The 13,677-nt window shown below is 39.2% G+C and overlaps 1 protein-coding gene across 2 annotated transcripts in view; it reads right to left on the reverse strand.

Moving 5' to 3' along the window:
- SERPINI1 (serpin family I member 1) overlaps positions 1 to 13,677 on the reverse strand; it is a 116,756-nt gene that overhangs the window by 88,184 nt on the left and 14,895 nt on the right. Inside the window, exon 1 of one of the 2 annotated variants that reach the window (XM_070945390.1) lies at positions 8,994 to 9,022. The exons of the other annotated variant lie outside the window; for it this stretch is intronic. The gene's annotated coding sequence lies outside the window, so the exon portion shown is untranslated. Of the gene's footprint in view, positions 1 to 8,993; positions 9,023 to 13,677 lie in introns of those variants that run through there. 2 annotated transcript variants of the gene reach the window in all.

Genomic DNA, 13,677 nt, shown 5'->3' on the forward strand with positions numbered 1-13,677 from the left:
TTTGCTCAGTGAACCAGAATTCTATACAAGAATATGCAGGAAAACATTATTTTCTAATCTTGTTTCCCAGAAGCATCAATAGCACATTGTCCTTAAGGTCCCCCATAGGTTTTCTATTTAATAGCGTTTGATGAAGCTGCACTTCCATTGATTCCCTAACCCCCTTTTAAAGTTATATGGCTATCAGGATATTTTATAGTACGGATTTCATAAATTAAAGCTTACACCGTGCAAAGGAACACTTTTTTTTTAATGTATCCTAAATCTTAAAGTATAACGCCTTGTAAATCGGCTCATTCAAGTTTGCAAATAAATCAAACAGATATGCTCCATCAGTACATTTTTTAAAAAACCTTCACACTGAGCCTTGGTCCTCGTCACAGCCTGACTCTGTAAGGATGGGGTCAGGAGGTCTAAGACATAGAAGGAGCCGAGGTTTGCAATGAATGCAAAAACAAAAACACAACACTTCTTTGTGTATTGCAGAATGAGAGAAACAACAAGAAAATGGGAAATCTGCTGGGCGAGAAAGTGGCAAGATGGTGAGAGACCACAGGGAGAAAGGTGAAGTGATTAAGTCTTACTTTGCATCTGTCATTACACAAAAGGTAAAAGTAGTGCAACCTGTCAGAAGGTGCACCATAGGGAACAGAAGAGAAATGCGGGTCACATAGGCAAGGAAATGTGAGCGAACACTTAGCTGCTTTGAATGAGTTCAAATTCAAAGGGCAGATGGATTACATCCCAAGGTGCTAAAAGAGCTGAAAGATGCCATCTCAGAATCATTACTTGTATTCTTTGAGAACTTTGAGTACAGGGGAAATATGAGAAGATTAAAGAAGAGCTAATATTGTTTGAGTTTTTAAAATGGGAAAAAGCGGGCCCAGGAAAATCTAGAAAAGATAAACTATGGATTTCCAGGTAATGTCATTATAGCATAATGTTGTTAAAAAGAAATTGCCCAGATAAACTATATAGCATTTTTTGACAAAAGCACTAAATTAGTAAACTAAGGTAATGCCTTGAATGTAGTGTACCCTAGAGTTCACCAAAGTATTTGATAAAGTTGACCATAGTCTCCTACTTGATAAAATGTGGGTTGGAGGGTCCACTACCAGAAAAATTCACATTTGGTTGAACAACCATACTCAACACGTGGCTCAGGGGTGGGTTCTAAAATCTTTTACTACTGGTTCTGTGGGCGTGGCTTATTTTGTGGGCATGGCTTGATGGTCATGTGACAAACAATTCTTTAGGATTTAACAGAGGTACTGGTCTACCAGGCTTTTAACTGCTTGTAGAGCCTCACCTGTCTACCCATTTATTCTTGGAGCATACCGGTCTACCCATTTGTTTTTGGAGCGTTCCGGTCTACCCATTTGTTTTTGGAGCGCACTGGTTTACCACCACACTGCCTTTTACCGCTGATCAGCTGTAGGGCGGCCCTTTGAAGCGCTGCAGCAAGAGTTTAAACAGTTTTTTGCCACTCTGCCACCACCGAGAGCATCAGAAACCGCTTTCAGGTAGCTTGGCCTCAATTGCCAATCTACCACCACCGAGCGGTTTACAAGGAGTGGATCAGTTCTAGCCGATCAGTTGGGAGGCTTCTTGGCTTCTCAATTTAAAGCTAAGCTGTCTTGTTTTTTCTTCTTCTCTTCTTTGTCTTCTTTTTCCTTCTAGCTGATCAGCTGGGACTCGGGAGGCAGCAAGTAGATTGGGGGTGGGGCCAGGCAGAGGTGGTATTTACCAGTTCTCCAAACTACTCAAAATTTCCACTACCAGTTTGCAAGAACCGGGGAGAACTGGTAGCAACCCACCACTGACGTGGTTCACAGTGATACACATGGTCTTATGTCTACATGGAGAGAAGTATGCAATGGGATACCTTAAAGTTGTGTTCTAGATCCAGTGCTGTTCAAGCATTTTTATAACTGACTTAGATAAGGGGATAGTGGGGATGTTCAGTAACTTTGTGAATAATGCAAAGTAGGGTTCAAAGATTTCAGAAGGCTGACTCAAGCTTTTAAAGGATCTTATAAACTCAAACATTTGGCCATTTCCCACAAAATGCCAATCACTAGTGAAACATGGAGGGTTCTACACTTGGATAGAAAAAAATACTAGACAATTGATGCCATTGATGTCTTACCCAAGTGCCTGGAGGCTGTGATGGTCTGGATGAGGAACAATAGCCACACTGGAATTCTGGAAAAATTGAGAAGCTACACGTCTTTGGGCCTGCTGGTTTGGGACTGTACTATCTTTGGTACTGATGAGGTTGCAGTGACCCAGACAGGCCCTGCATACTACTTTGGGGTCCTTCTTACTGGAAGAGCAGGTGGCAGTCGTGGCTAGGAGGGCTTTTTACACAAGTTCATTTTCTACACCAGTTGCACCCATTCCTGAATCAGGAGGCTTTGTTCATGGTCACTTATGCCCTGCTCATTTCCTAGGTAGACTTCCATAATATACTCTACGTAGGGCTACCTTTGAAGAACATCTGAAAACTTCACCTCTCTTTTGCAATGTGAGATTGGCTCCTTCTTCTTATCCTTCTGGAAGTCTTTCAAAACCTGGATGTGTCAACAGGCTTGGGGTCTCAAGGGAACAATGATCTCTTGAAGTGGCTCCATTGTTCATAATATGTGATACTCTTGCTTAGCCTTTTAAAATAATAACATTGACAGAACCATTTTTTAACGGTTTTATTGTACGCTGCCCAGAGTCACGTTTTATGAGTCTATATAAATATAATACGATAACCAATCAACCAAATACATAGACAAGTGATACCTGTCTAAACAGCAGTACCTTGTGAGAAGGGATTGGATATCCTGATTAAATATGAGCCAAGAGTGTGTTGCAATTCTCAAAAAAAGCCAATGCAATCTTGGGCTGCATCACAGAAATATAATGTTGAGGCTACACTGGTCAGACCGTACCTGGAATACCATGTCCAGTTTTGACCACCAAATACAAGGAGGATGTTGAGGAATTTTGTTTTTTGGAAAGAACAGTTAAAAGAGCTAGGCATCTTTAGCCTGAAGAAGAGAAGGCTAAGGGGAGATATGATATCAGTTTTCCAATACCTGAAGGGCTTTCATTTAACCATCTTGCTTAGCAATAAAAATTCTGGCCCCCGTTGTGGTTGTATGTTGAAACCTAAGTTGAGCTTTTGTCACTGTCCATGGAACAGTGCTGATTTAAGGACCTTCAAATAAACTTTACTCTCCCCCCGCCCAAAAAAATCCAAAGGTCTACAAATTTTTCTCCTCCTAAAAAAACATGCAGTCTCAGGCATATTATGTTTTGCTTAAATAAATATTGCAAACCTAGGTAGTTTAGCCACACTGCCAAAAACTCAGTTCATTGTTTTTGTAAGAGACATTTGGGCTTAATTCACACACCACGTTAAGTTTCAGTGTGGTTTATTTGGTTTCGCATGATATATGTCCGCTGCCTTCTGTGGTTTGCAAATCAAAGGACATGGCTTAGCATGTTGGTCAGGACTGTGGTAATTACGGTTAAACTCATTATAGCTTAATGTAATGTTGAACTAGGCTATTATGAAATTCTGTAATGAAGGATAAAAATGAAATATTTTGAAATGAAAAATGCGAAACTTCTTCCAAGAAAATATATAAATAACAGTAATAAAAATACACCATAAGCAATAGGATCCAACACAGAACAAAAAAACCCTATAAATCATAACAATTGGTTTCACTGATAAATATGAAATGAAAAAAAATGAATCAAAAACACAATCAGTTAGCTCAGTGGACAGAAATACAGTCAGGATCTTCCAATTATTTTATTTTAATTTACTAATTAACAAGCATAAGAATAATAATTCTTCTGACACTGCCGTTGTTAAGTCACAGGTTTTTTCCAAGTATAAACTAGACATACATATATTAGCTCAATATAAATCTGTGAATAGAAACATTTTTTTTTCAATTTCTTACTAAAGTAAGGATATTTAAGAAGCTCCAGAGTGTACTGGATTCCCAGCTAACAAGGGGAAAACCTCTTATTCTATTTTTTTTTTTTTTAGATTTCTTTTTAAATCCTGCCTTTAGTACTTTATAAGTAACTCAATATGGTGAACATACCTAATACTCCTTCCACCTCCCATTTTCCCCACAAAAAAGAATCTTGTCAGATAGAATGGGATAAGAGCAACTTCCCCAAAGTCACTTGCTAAGCTTTCATGCTTAAAGTGGAAAACTCATGATCTTCTGGTGATTGGCCTATAGAGCAGAGGTCTTCAAACTTGGCAGCTTTAAGACTTGTGGACTTCTATTCCCAGAATTCTCCAGCCAGCATAGCTATTCTGGGAGTTGAAGTCCACAAGTCTTAAAGCTGCCAAGTTTGAAGACCTCTGCTACAGAGGAACTAGAACTCACATTCTCCTGGTTTCTAGGCCAACATCAATACCACTACACCAAACTGGTTCTACAATCTTTCTCTCTCCTCCAGATCGGTATATTTCTCCTCCAGGTCTTGCCCATGATCATCTGTGTTTCCAGCTCAGTCAAAATGCAGAGCAAAATTGCATTTATTTATTTTTTTACCCACAAACAGATTTTCCTTCCGTACTGAGCTAATTGTTAGCATAATGGCAGCTTCCAAATGCATTTGGGTCAACTTCCAACACCCAACCTATATGGCAGAGAAGAACAATCACTACGCTACCGTATTGTAGGTTGTGCAGAGTTCACATGTAAAATATAACTCGTACCTATACTACAACATTCGTGGTGTTTTGCTAATGGCATATGAAGAATTAAACATTTCTGTATAATATTTGTATCCTAACTCTTCTGCCCAAGGTGAAGCTCACAGCAGTTTACAGATACATGAAAAATATTAAGCTTTTGTACAAACTACGTAAAATTTACTCACACAGAAGGGCAATGCAAAAAATAAAGTGCCCTGAATTGTTTCTTTCTTTTTTCTTTCTCTTTATTCTAAGGAAATCTGAGGTTAATACATTTAGACGGGAACAAGCGTTTTTCATTTCTCGAAAGCACTGACCCTGAAGCAAGTTTGATTAAGATTACAGCACAATTCCTTTCAGCGTGTGGAGCGTGATAAAACAAACAAATGCATTAAAACATTGGCCAGCATAGGAAAATAAATTATTTCCCCTAATGCTTCTATAGCTTGGATAAAGACATCCATTACCATAACTTGTCTTGTAAGTTAATGATTCACAGTGATGGATTATTCATGCAAGTCGGCCAAATGAACATTCTACTTTGACTCTAAAAGGGGAAAAGTATGAACTCCTCCATTAATTATGCTTCGTCCAAATCTAGAGACTAGCATTAAAACTTCATCAACTCAACGAATTTCGGATAGGGGCCTTGCTTCCTTCTCTTCCCATTTTTAAGGCTAACTTTGAACGCCAATCCACCTAAAGTATTTAGGGAGAGTTTGCCCAAACTGGCTTCCTAAATATCTACAGGTAGCCGTCGACTTACAATAATTCACTTAATGACCATTTAAAGTTACAATGGCACTAAAAAAATGATTTATTCAGAGTTTCACACTTACGACCATTGCAGCATTCCCATGGTCATGTGATCAAAATTCATACTCTTAGCAACTGACTCATATTTGTGACAGTTGCATTGTCCCAGGGTCATGTGGGACCCTGGGACACTGCAACCTTTTGAGATCTTCGGACAAACATAGTCAATGGCGAAGTCAGATTCATTTAACAACCATGATACAAACTTAACAACTGCAGTGATTCACTTAACAAATGTGGCAAGAAAGGTCGTAAAATGGGGTAAAACTCATTTAAAAATGTCTCACTTAGTAACAGAAATTTTGGGCTCAATTATGGTTTTAAGTTGAGAGTACCTCTTAAGACCACAGGTCAAATCCAAGTGGATCAGAATTTGAGTTATGTTCCTGAATACCAGCCAGGCAGATATTTTTGAAGAAGAATTTCAAGGTAGGAAAGAAAAAGCTATCTCCTGTTTATCTCCAACATCAGCCAATTAAGCTACTTCAATTAAGCTTAATTGAAGAAGAAGCCCCGGATAAAACTTAAAATGCTCCAAGAGGCTCCATGTAGAGGGGGATTTGGTCTACCGAAATGGGAGTTTTACTACCAAGCGGCTAATTTAACTTGGATTAGAGACTGGATACTTTTAAATAGGAAGAGGACTCTTACATTGCAGGGTTATGATTTGTGTCAAGGTTGGCACCACTTTTTATGGAGTGAGAGGGACAAGAAATGTGGATACTTCAAGAGACACTACCTTCGGAGAATATTATTAGAATCTTGGGAAGGGGTTAGGAACAGGTATTATTCAATGATTCCTATTTGGTTTGCCCCACTAGGGGCAGTAACACATGCAACACTATATAATAAGGAAATACCATTGACTTATCAGGATTTTCTTCACCCTCAAGGGGAGTTGAAGACCCGTGAGAAGCTTACAAAACAGGGCAAAAAGGTAGACTGATGGGCGTACGCCCAAATATAATCGAGAGTCAGAAGGGACAAAGGAAAGGAGGGAATATATAGGTCACTACAGGAGTTAAGATAAAATCTTATTGGGAATCAAAAAGAAATTACTTTCAAGGTGCTACCAGTTTTTGGTATCACAATGGATTGGTGAGGAAGTGATTAAGGACACCATGATTGCCTGGGGGAGGAACCTCGGATTTCCCCCAAATCTGGATAAATGGGATGAGATATGAAATAGGAATATGAAACTTACTTTGTCAACCTCCTACAAGGAAAATATCTATAAAATGGTCTATCATTGGCATATACCCCCGGCAAGAATCGCAAGAATGTTCCCGGGAGTTTCCCCGGCATGTTGGAAGTGTGGGAATGGTAGTGGGACATACTACCACCAATGGTGGATGTGCCCCAAAGCAGGCAAATATTGGTCCAAGGTTCAGAATTGGATAGTGGAAATTACAGGATATAACATAGAGTTGAAACCAGAGATTTTTTTATTAGGAATGAAACCAGACAAAATAACTAAGGAAAAATGATACTTGATCCTTCACATCACTACTACAGCTAGGATACTATATGTGCAAGAATGGAAAAATGAATTAATACCCACAGAAAATAAATTGATTTGGAAAATTACAGAATGCGCAGAGGCAGACTGGTTAATGAAATTACTTAGGAACCAAAAAGATTCTGATTATTACAAATGTTGGAATTCATGGTATAATTGGGTGAAAGAAAAGAGAAGGAAATGAAATGGATTGTATTAGTGGTATAGGCGCATATCTGTGTACGTTAGTTGCAATAACCTTGTATGTACATATATATGTAAAGTATTGTATTTTAAAAAATGAAAATAAACTTTGATAAAAAAAAAAAGCTAGTTTGCTTGAAAATACGAAGGTTTTTGATGGTCTCAAAGTAGGGATGGAAAAACTAAGCCAAAATCCGAGATGACTGTTGCCAATCAGTATTGCCAGGTATGAGCTAGGCAGATAAACAGCCTGAACAAGATATGGCAACTTCTTAAATTCCAAGATTAAAAGTTCAAGTCCGCAGGTTTGTGTGATTAAAACAGTGTCTAAAATTTGAATAGTTGATTATGATTTGCCACTATTCTGCTGGAAAATGCACCCAGAGCTGAAAAGGCAGTAATAAGGCAGATTATCCCCTCCAGGGAGTCAAGCTATTTTCCAAAGCACCTGAGGACAGGACAAGAAGCAATGGGTAGAAACTAATCAAGGAGAGAAGCAACCTGGAACTAAGGAGAAATTTCCTGACAGTTGGAACAATTAATCAGTGGAACAGCGTGCCTACAGAAATTGTAAATGCAGTTCATTTCTTTGTCGGACACCTGCAGCAGTGACCTTGGCGGGTTCTCAGCTCACATGGTCTATTCTTGAATTGTCTGCATTTTTTTCTAGTTCTTTGCTAGTCCATTGCATTCAGCACTTGAACGCCTATCCTTGATGAACCATAGGCTTTACACCAATTAGCTAGTGGCACCTGGGTTGCTGGCTCTTCCAGGCTCCTCCACTAATCTTGCATCGCTTGGTGTCGTGATACCTCGTGTCTGGCCAGGTCTAGTGCTGACTTCTGATCTCCGCACACACAAACACAACTAGGATTCTTCCCCTCACTGAAGTGGTACCTACTTATCTACTTGCCATATTGTCTGCTTTCGAATTGCTCGGTGGGCAAGAGCTAGGGATTGAGTGACAGGAGCTCACTCTGTCTCACAAACCCGGACTTGAACCGCCAGAGTGAAGACCATTTCTGGCTGGCAGTTTCAGTGTCATTAAGCCTCTGCACCACCGGATTCCCCTTGTGTAAATGAAAACCACAGTATAAAAGAACATTGCAGCCTTAAGGATAGCTGTTATAGATTACTTAAGGAAAGCTATTCAGATTACTCTTTTTTTAAATATCTTTTTTACTTGGCAAAGCAACTTCATTCTGTCTATTAAAGCTTGATGAAGCAATTCAAATGTTATCCAGTTTTGTCTCATATCATTTCTGCTACATTACAAGACTGCAATTTCTGACTTCTAAACTACAAGATGCTAATTCCCTTAGCGTTGCTCTGACTGCATTCAAAATAATGAGTTTTTCCTTGAGTGACAGCGTATTGCAGTCTCCTGCAAATTAGCTAAGTAAAACTGAAGAATGAAGCCCCATTTATTTTACAAGAAGCAGTTTTAGATAGCATGTCTGTATACTATTGTATTAAATTTTCAAAAGACCTAAGTTATAATTGTATAGTTGGGGGTTAAAGGCAAATTAAACAATAAAACCACCAGCTGAAATCATGCTGTAAATGGTATTTAGATTCAAATCTAACATTTCTTATTTCAAATTATTTTAGGGACCAATCTTAAATATGCTTAGAGAAAATACTTTAGACATAAATCCTATCAAATTCATATTTGGTGTCAAAAGAATCCTGAATTCAATCTGGTTTGTTTTGAACAAATGTATTTTGGATCAATATATTGAATTACGATACCTGGAGGCTTTGAGAAATGTAAGTTACTTTGTTTAGATCCAGTGCAAGCATATCACCTACACAAAAAGAAAATTAAGAAACATTTACCTTCATAAAAGGATAAGTTGAATATTAAGGTATGAACAGGTTAAATTCTAAATTCAGGGAAATCACAAATCAAACAATTTTTACAAGACTACTTTTTTTTTTTTTTTTTTTACAAAAATAGTAAAAAAAACCTAATGTATTTGGCAAGCGTATCTCTTACATAGCCTTTGGGATCTTTTCAACTATAACATCTTTTCAAATTGTGAGAACAAATGGAATTTTAACATTCAGGGTATATGCTTCCCAATATACTTTCCACCTTACGTTGAGATGAGTTCAGAGCTTCCAAACAAAATTAAATTTCAGGAAGCTTTCTTTGGACATTTGCCCTCTGTACTTATCTTTTTTATGAGTTCAATAAGATTTGTTTCTTTCTGGCATACAGTGTCATCTGGGCTCAGCTGTTCTGGTAAATAAACCAGGGTTTGTTACAAGTGAACTTTTCCAACTGTAATTAATTCAATTAACCATGGTTAAATAACTTGATCTTTAGTGCAGCATATGAACTGTTTTATTGTCACAGTTTGTTCCAAAGATTTCGGTAGGACTGATGTCTTTTACAGCCCAAATTCTCTCTAACTGAGCTTCATAATTCCAGAATTCCTAATCAGCATGGAACTGAAGTCCACTGGAGGACAAAGTCCAGATTGGCGACAATAATGTGATTTATCTTCTCCATATCCCATTAATTACATTGTTTTTCAGGGGTAGGGGACTTGAAATAGAAGACAAGCTTCTAAAATACATACATAAGATAAGTAGGTATCCCTTGCAAGAGCTTATACTATAACTCCACACCCACACCCCCCAGTAACTTTCTCCAATGGACAAGAATGAAGTCATGTACTCATGAAATTGCTGCTTATTCTCTTATGAGAAAAATGAAATGTTGATTGACCTTTTCATAGATAGGCATGGCACATAATACTCTTCTGATTTCCTTTTGTTCATCATATCTCACCTCTTCTATTTAATAGGCAGAAGATCAACTTGAAATGAAACTGAACTAAATCTAAGCAAGCAATAGGTTAATATGTGTGTGCACTGCTTTTTTTATTTAATGTGATGTTTAATTCTCTCAAATAGACAGTGAAACCTACAATAAGCATGTGCAAAGCTGTTGAGGGACAGATTACATCTCTGAGATACATAACATAAAATACTATACCTCATATTGGGACAAGGACATTGCCATCGGTAATGTCTGAATGGCTTGTCAGATTATATTTCTCATTGCTAAGTAGGTACTATGTATGCTGCTTCATATCTTCTATATAATGGAGAGCTTCCCTTTGCCAGTTCTTGCAGACAGATTTCAAATTTTCTAAAGAATGTATTAACATCTAGGAAAATATGTTTGACTTAGGATAACAGAGTTGGAAGAGGCCTTGTAGGTCATCTAGTCCGACCCCCTGCTCAAGCAAGAGATCCGATACCGTTTCTGACAAGCAGCTGTCCAGTTTCTTCTCGAAAGCCTCCAGTGATGAAGCACCCACAGCTGTGTCATTGGTTGTTCTGTCAGAAAATTTCTCATTTCTAAGTTAAACCTCTCCTTGATCAGTTTCCATCCACTGTTCCTTGTCTGGCCTTCGAGTGCTTTGGAAAATAGGTTATCTTCCTCTTGTGTCAGCCCCTCAAATATTGGAACATTGCTATCAATGTTCCTCCCTTCATTAGACTAGCCATGCCTAGTTCTTGTAACTTTTTTAGCTTCCAGGCCCCTAATCATCTTTGTTGTTCTTTTCTGTACACATTCTAGAGTCTCAGCATCTTTTTTACTGTAAGGTGACCAAAACTGGATGCAGTATTTTAGGTGTGGCCTTAATAAGGCTTTATAGAGTAGTACTGTACCTCATGTAATCTTGATTCAATCCGTCTGTTAATGCAATTTAGGATTGCATTTTTTGGCTGTTGCCAAACACTGCTAGCTCATATCTAATTGATTGTCCACTAGGACTCCAAAATCCCTCTCAGAGTTACTGCTATTAAGCCAGGTTTCACCTAATCTGTACATGTGCTTTTGGTTTTTCTTGCCTAAGTGTAAGACTTTACGTTTAATTTCATTTTGTTAGATAGGGCCCAATGTTCAAGTCTGTTGTGATCCATTTGGATCTTGAGCCTATCAAGGGCAGGGGTGTCAAACTCAATTTCATTGAGGCCCATATCAGGGTTGGGGTTGACCTTGGGGGGTGGGGTGATTGTGGCCAGCTCAACGTTGCTCATGTCGATGAGGTGCCTCGGGTGGCCCGGCTGGGGGGATCCATTGTCTCCATAGGATGGTGGCAGCCCGTCATTGACTCCAGGGTGGCCCCACAGATCTAAGACTGACTGTGTTCAGGCCCAGATGGCCACCACCAAGTTTTAGATCAGTGCCCGGCTGACCTGAGGTGCCAGGGGCCAGTCCTTCACTGTTTCCAGGGCACCCTAGTGGGCCAAATCTAACCACATCGCGGGCCTTGAGTTTGACACCCCTGATCTAATGTGTTGGTTATTCCTGTCAGCTTAGTGTCATCTGCAAATTTGAAGAGTTCCCCTTCTATTCCCTTATCTAAGTCATTTATGATTTTAAAATCTCAGTGATCTTTAAGAATATTCAGAGATATATCAAATTATATATCAAGTACTAATTAGTAAGTATAGAGTGAAGGAACTTTTTTTTCAACAGAATATGTGGGATTTTAATCATACTGCAAATCTTAATGTAAATATTTATATGTCCCAAGACTTTTTTTGAAAACTATTTTATGAATTGTCAGTGTCATATTTACATACTATCAAATTTTAATATGTTTGGACTGTGTGTCTTACATTTTATTCTGTATACCTCTATTATTCTCCCTCCCCCCCTTCTTCTCTACATCTATATATCTATATATATATATATGTATCTACGTTAGCTAATTCAGGATGAAATCTCAGATGAAGTCCACAAATGTTTACAGCATAAACAGATTTTAATTTGGCTTGGTTTTCTTTCAAGTGCCAGAAGATTCTTTTATCATTTCTGTTCAACACAGCAATTTTGGAACTGAAGAAACTATTAATAGTTTCTGTGGATAGCAGTCTCTGATCTCTGACCAACCTGATTTAATTACTAAAATATCCTCAAGTGCAGGTCTTCCAGCCTCAGCTTTATTAGGGATTCCATAACTTTCTCAGACAATAAAAAAGTAGAACTTACTAGTCCGTACTTTGTTTGGAGGTGTGCATAACTAACTAGTTGAAATGTCAAAGGTAAGCAGAAATTGCCATTGGCAGAAATTCCAGGAAAAAAAATGAGCAAAATTTTACTAAATCTATCAGAATAGAGTTGGAAGGGATCTTGGAAGTCTTCTAGTCCATGGGTCACCAACCTTTCGGACCTCAGGGACCACTAAATTCATAATTTTAAATCCCACGGATCACTAATATAATCTGCCTAATGACCGGCTGGGTGGGCATAGCTAGGTATGTGACTGGATGTGCATGGCCAACTCGATGTCACTTGCGTCGAGGGGCGCCTCGCCGGCCTCTACTTGCCTCTCCCCTCCCAGCCACTCCTTGCCTGCGCTTCCGGGCTCCTTAGAGTCCCAACAGAAAGCAGTTGCTGGAGCTAAGCAGCCACCATGAGAAAGAATTAGCAAAACAGCTGGTTCAGTTCAAATTGGATCTGGTCGAGAAGGAGGCTCAGCAGAAGCACCTCACTGAGGACTACGAGCATAGGCTTTCCAAGCAGAGGGAAGACCCGTGGGAGTGCAAGGCCAGGCACCGGTGCCTGGAGGCTCAGCGGGCTGAGATGGTCAGTCAGTTTCAGGCAGTCCCACTGGAACAAGGCCCTCCGGCTTTTCGCCACCAGTGGTGCTTCCCTCCAGCCTTCACCCAAAGTCCCGCATCAAGAGGCTAAAGCAGACCCTGGGTTGGAATTTCTGCCCCCCTCCGACCCACACAAAAAGACCCCCAAGGGGGGGGGGTAATCTCTGCAGCAAAACAAACATTCATTGCACGTATCCAGCCCAAGGGCCGTAGTTTGAGGACCCTGATTTAGTGCAATATAAAAAATGCAAATAATTTTTCTGCGGATCGCCAAAATTTTCTCATGGACCACCAGTGGTCCACGGACCACCAGTTGGTGACCATTGTTCTAGTCCACTCCACATTCAAGCAGGAGACCCTATACAATTTCAGACAAGTGACTGTCCAGTCTCTTTTTAAAAACCTCCGTTTATGAAGCACAACTTCTGAAGGCAAACTGTTCCACTGGTTAATTACTCTCACTGTTAGGAAGTTCCTCCTTAATTCCAAGTTGCTTCTTTCTTTGATCAGTTTCCATCCATTGTTTCTTGTCTTGCCTTCTGGTGCTTTGGAAAATAAGCTGAACCCCCCCCCCTCTTTTTGGCAGCCAATCGGTGTTGAGCGATTGCTTATTTTCAATCACAATCATTTTATGAATCCGTAAACCTCTGGTCATGGAAGCTTTCACTAATTTACTTTGAGAATGTGCATAATAGGCTTTTGAAAGACCAAATGTGCCTACCAGCTTGAAAAGTTTGGTAACTTCAACTCATCAGTTCTGCCTTGGCAAGCAAATTGTTCCTATTTTCAACTTCAAAACTATTGC

This window comes from Pituophis catenifer, unplaced genomic scaffold, assembly GCF_029215685.1.
Source record: "Pituophis catenifer annectens isolate HBS135680 unplaced genomic scaffold, rPitCat1.0.hap2 SCAF_6, whole genome shotgun sequence".
Taxonomy (NCBI): domain Eukaryota; kingdom Metazoa; phylum Chordata; class Lepidosauria; order Squamata; family Colubridae; genus Pituophis; species Pituophis catenifer.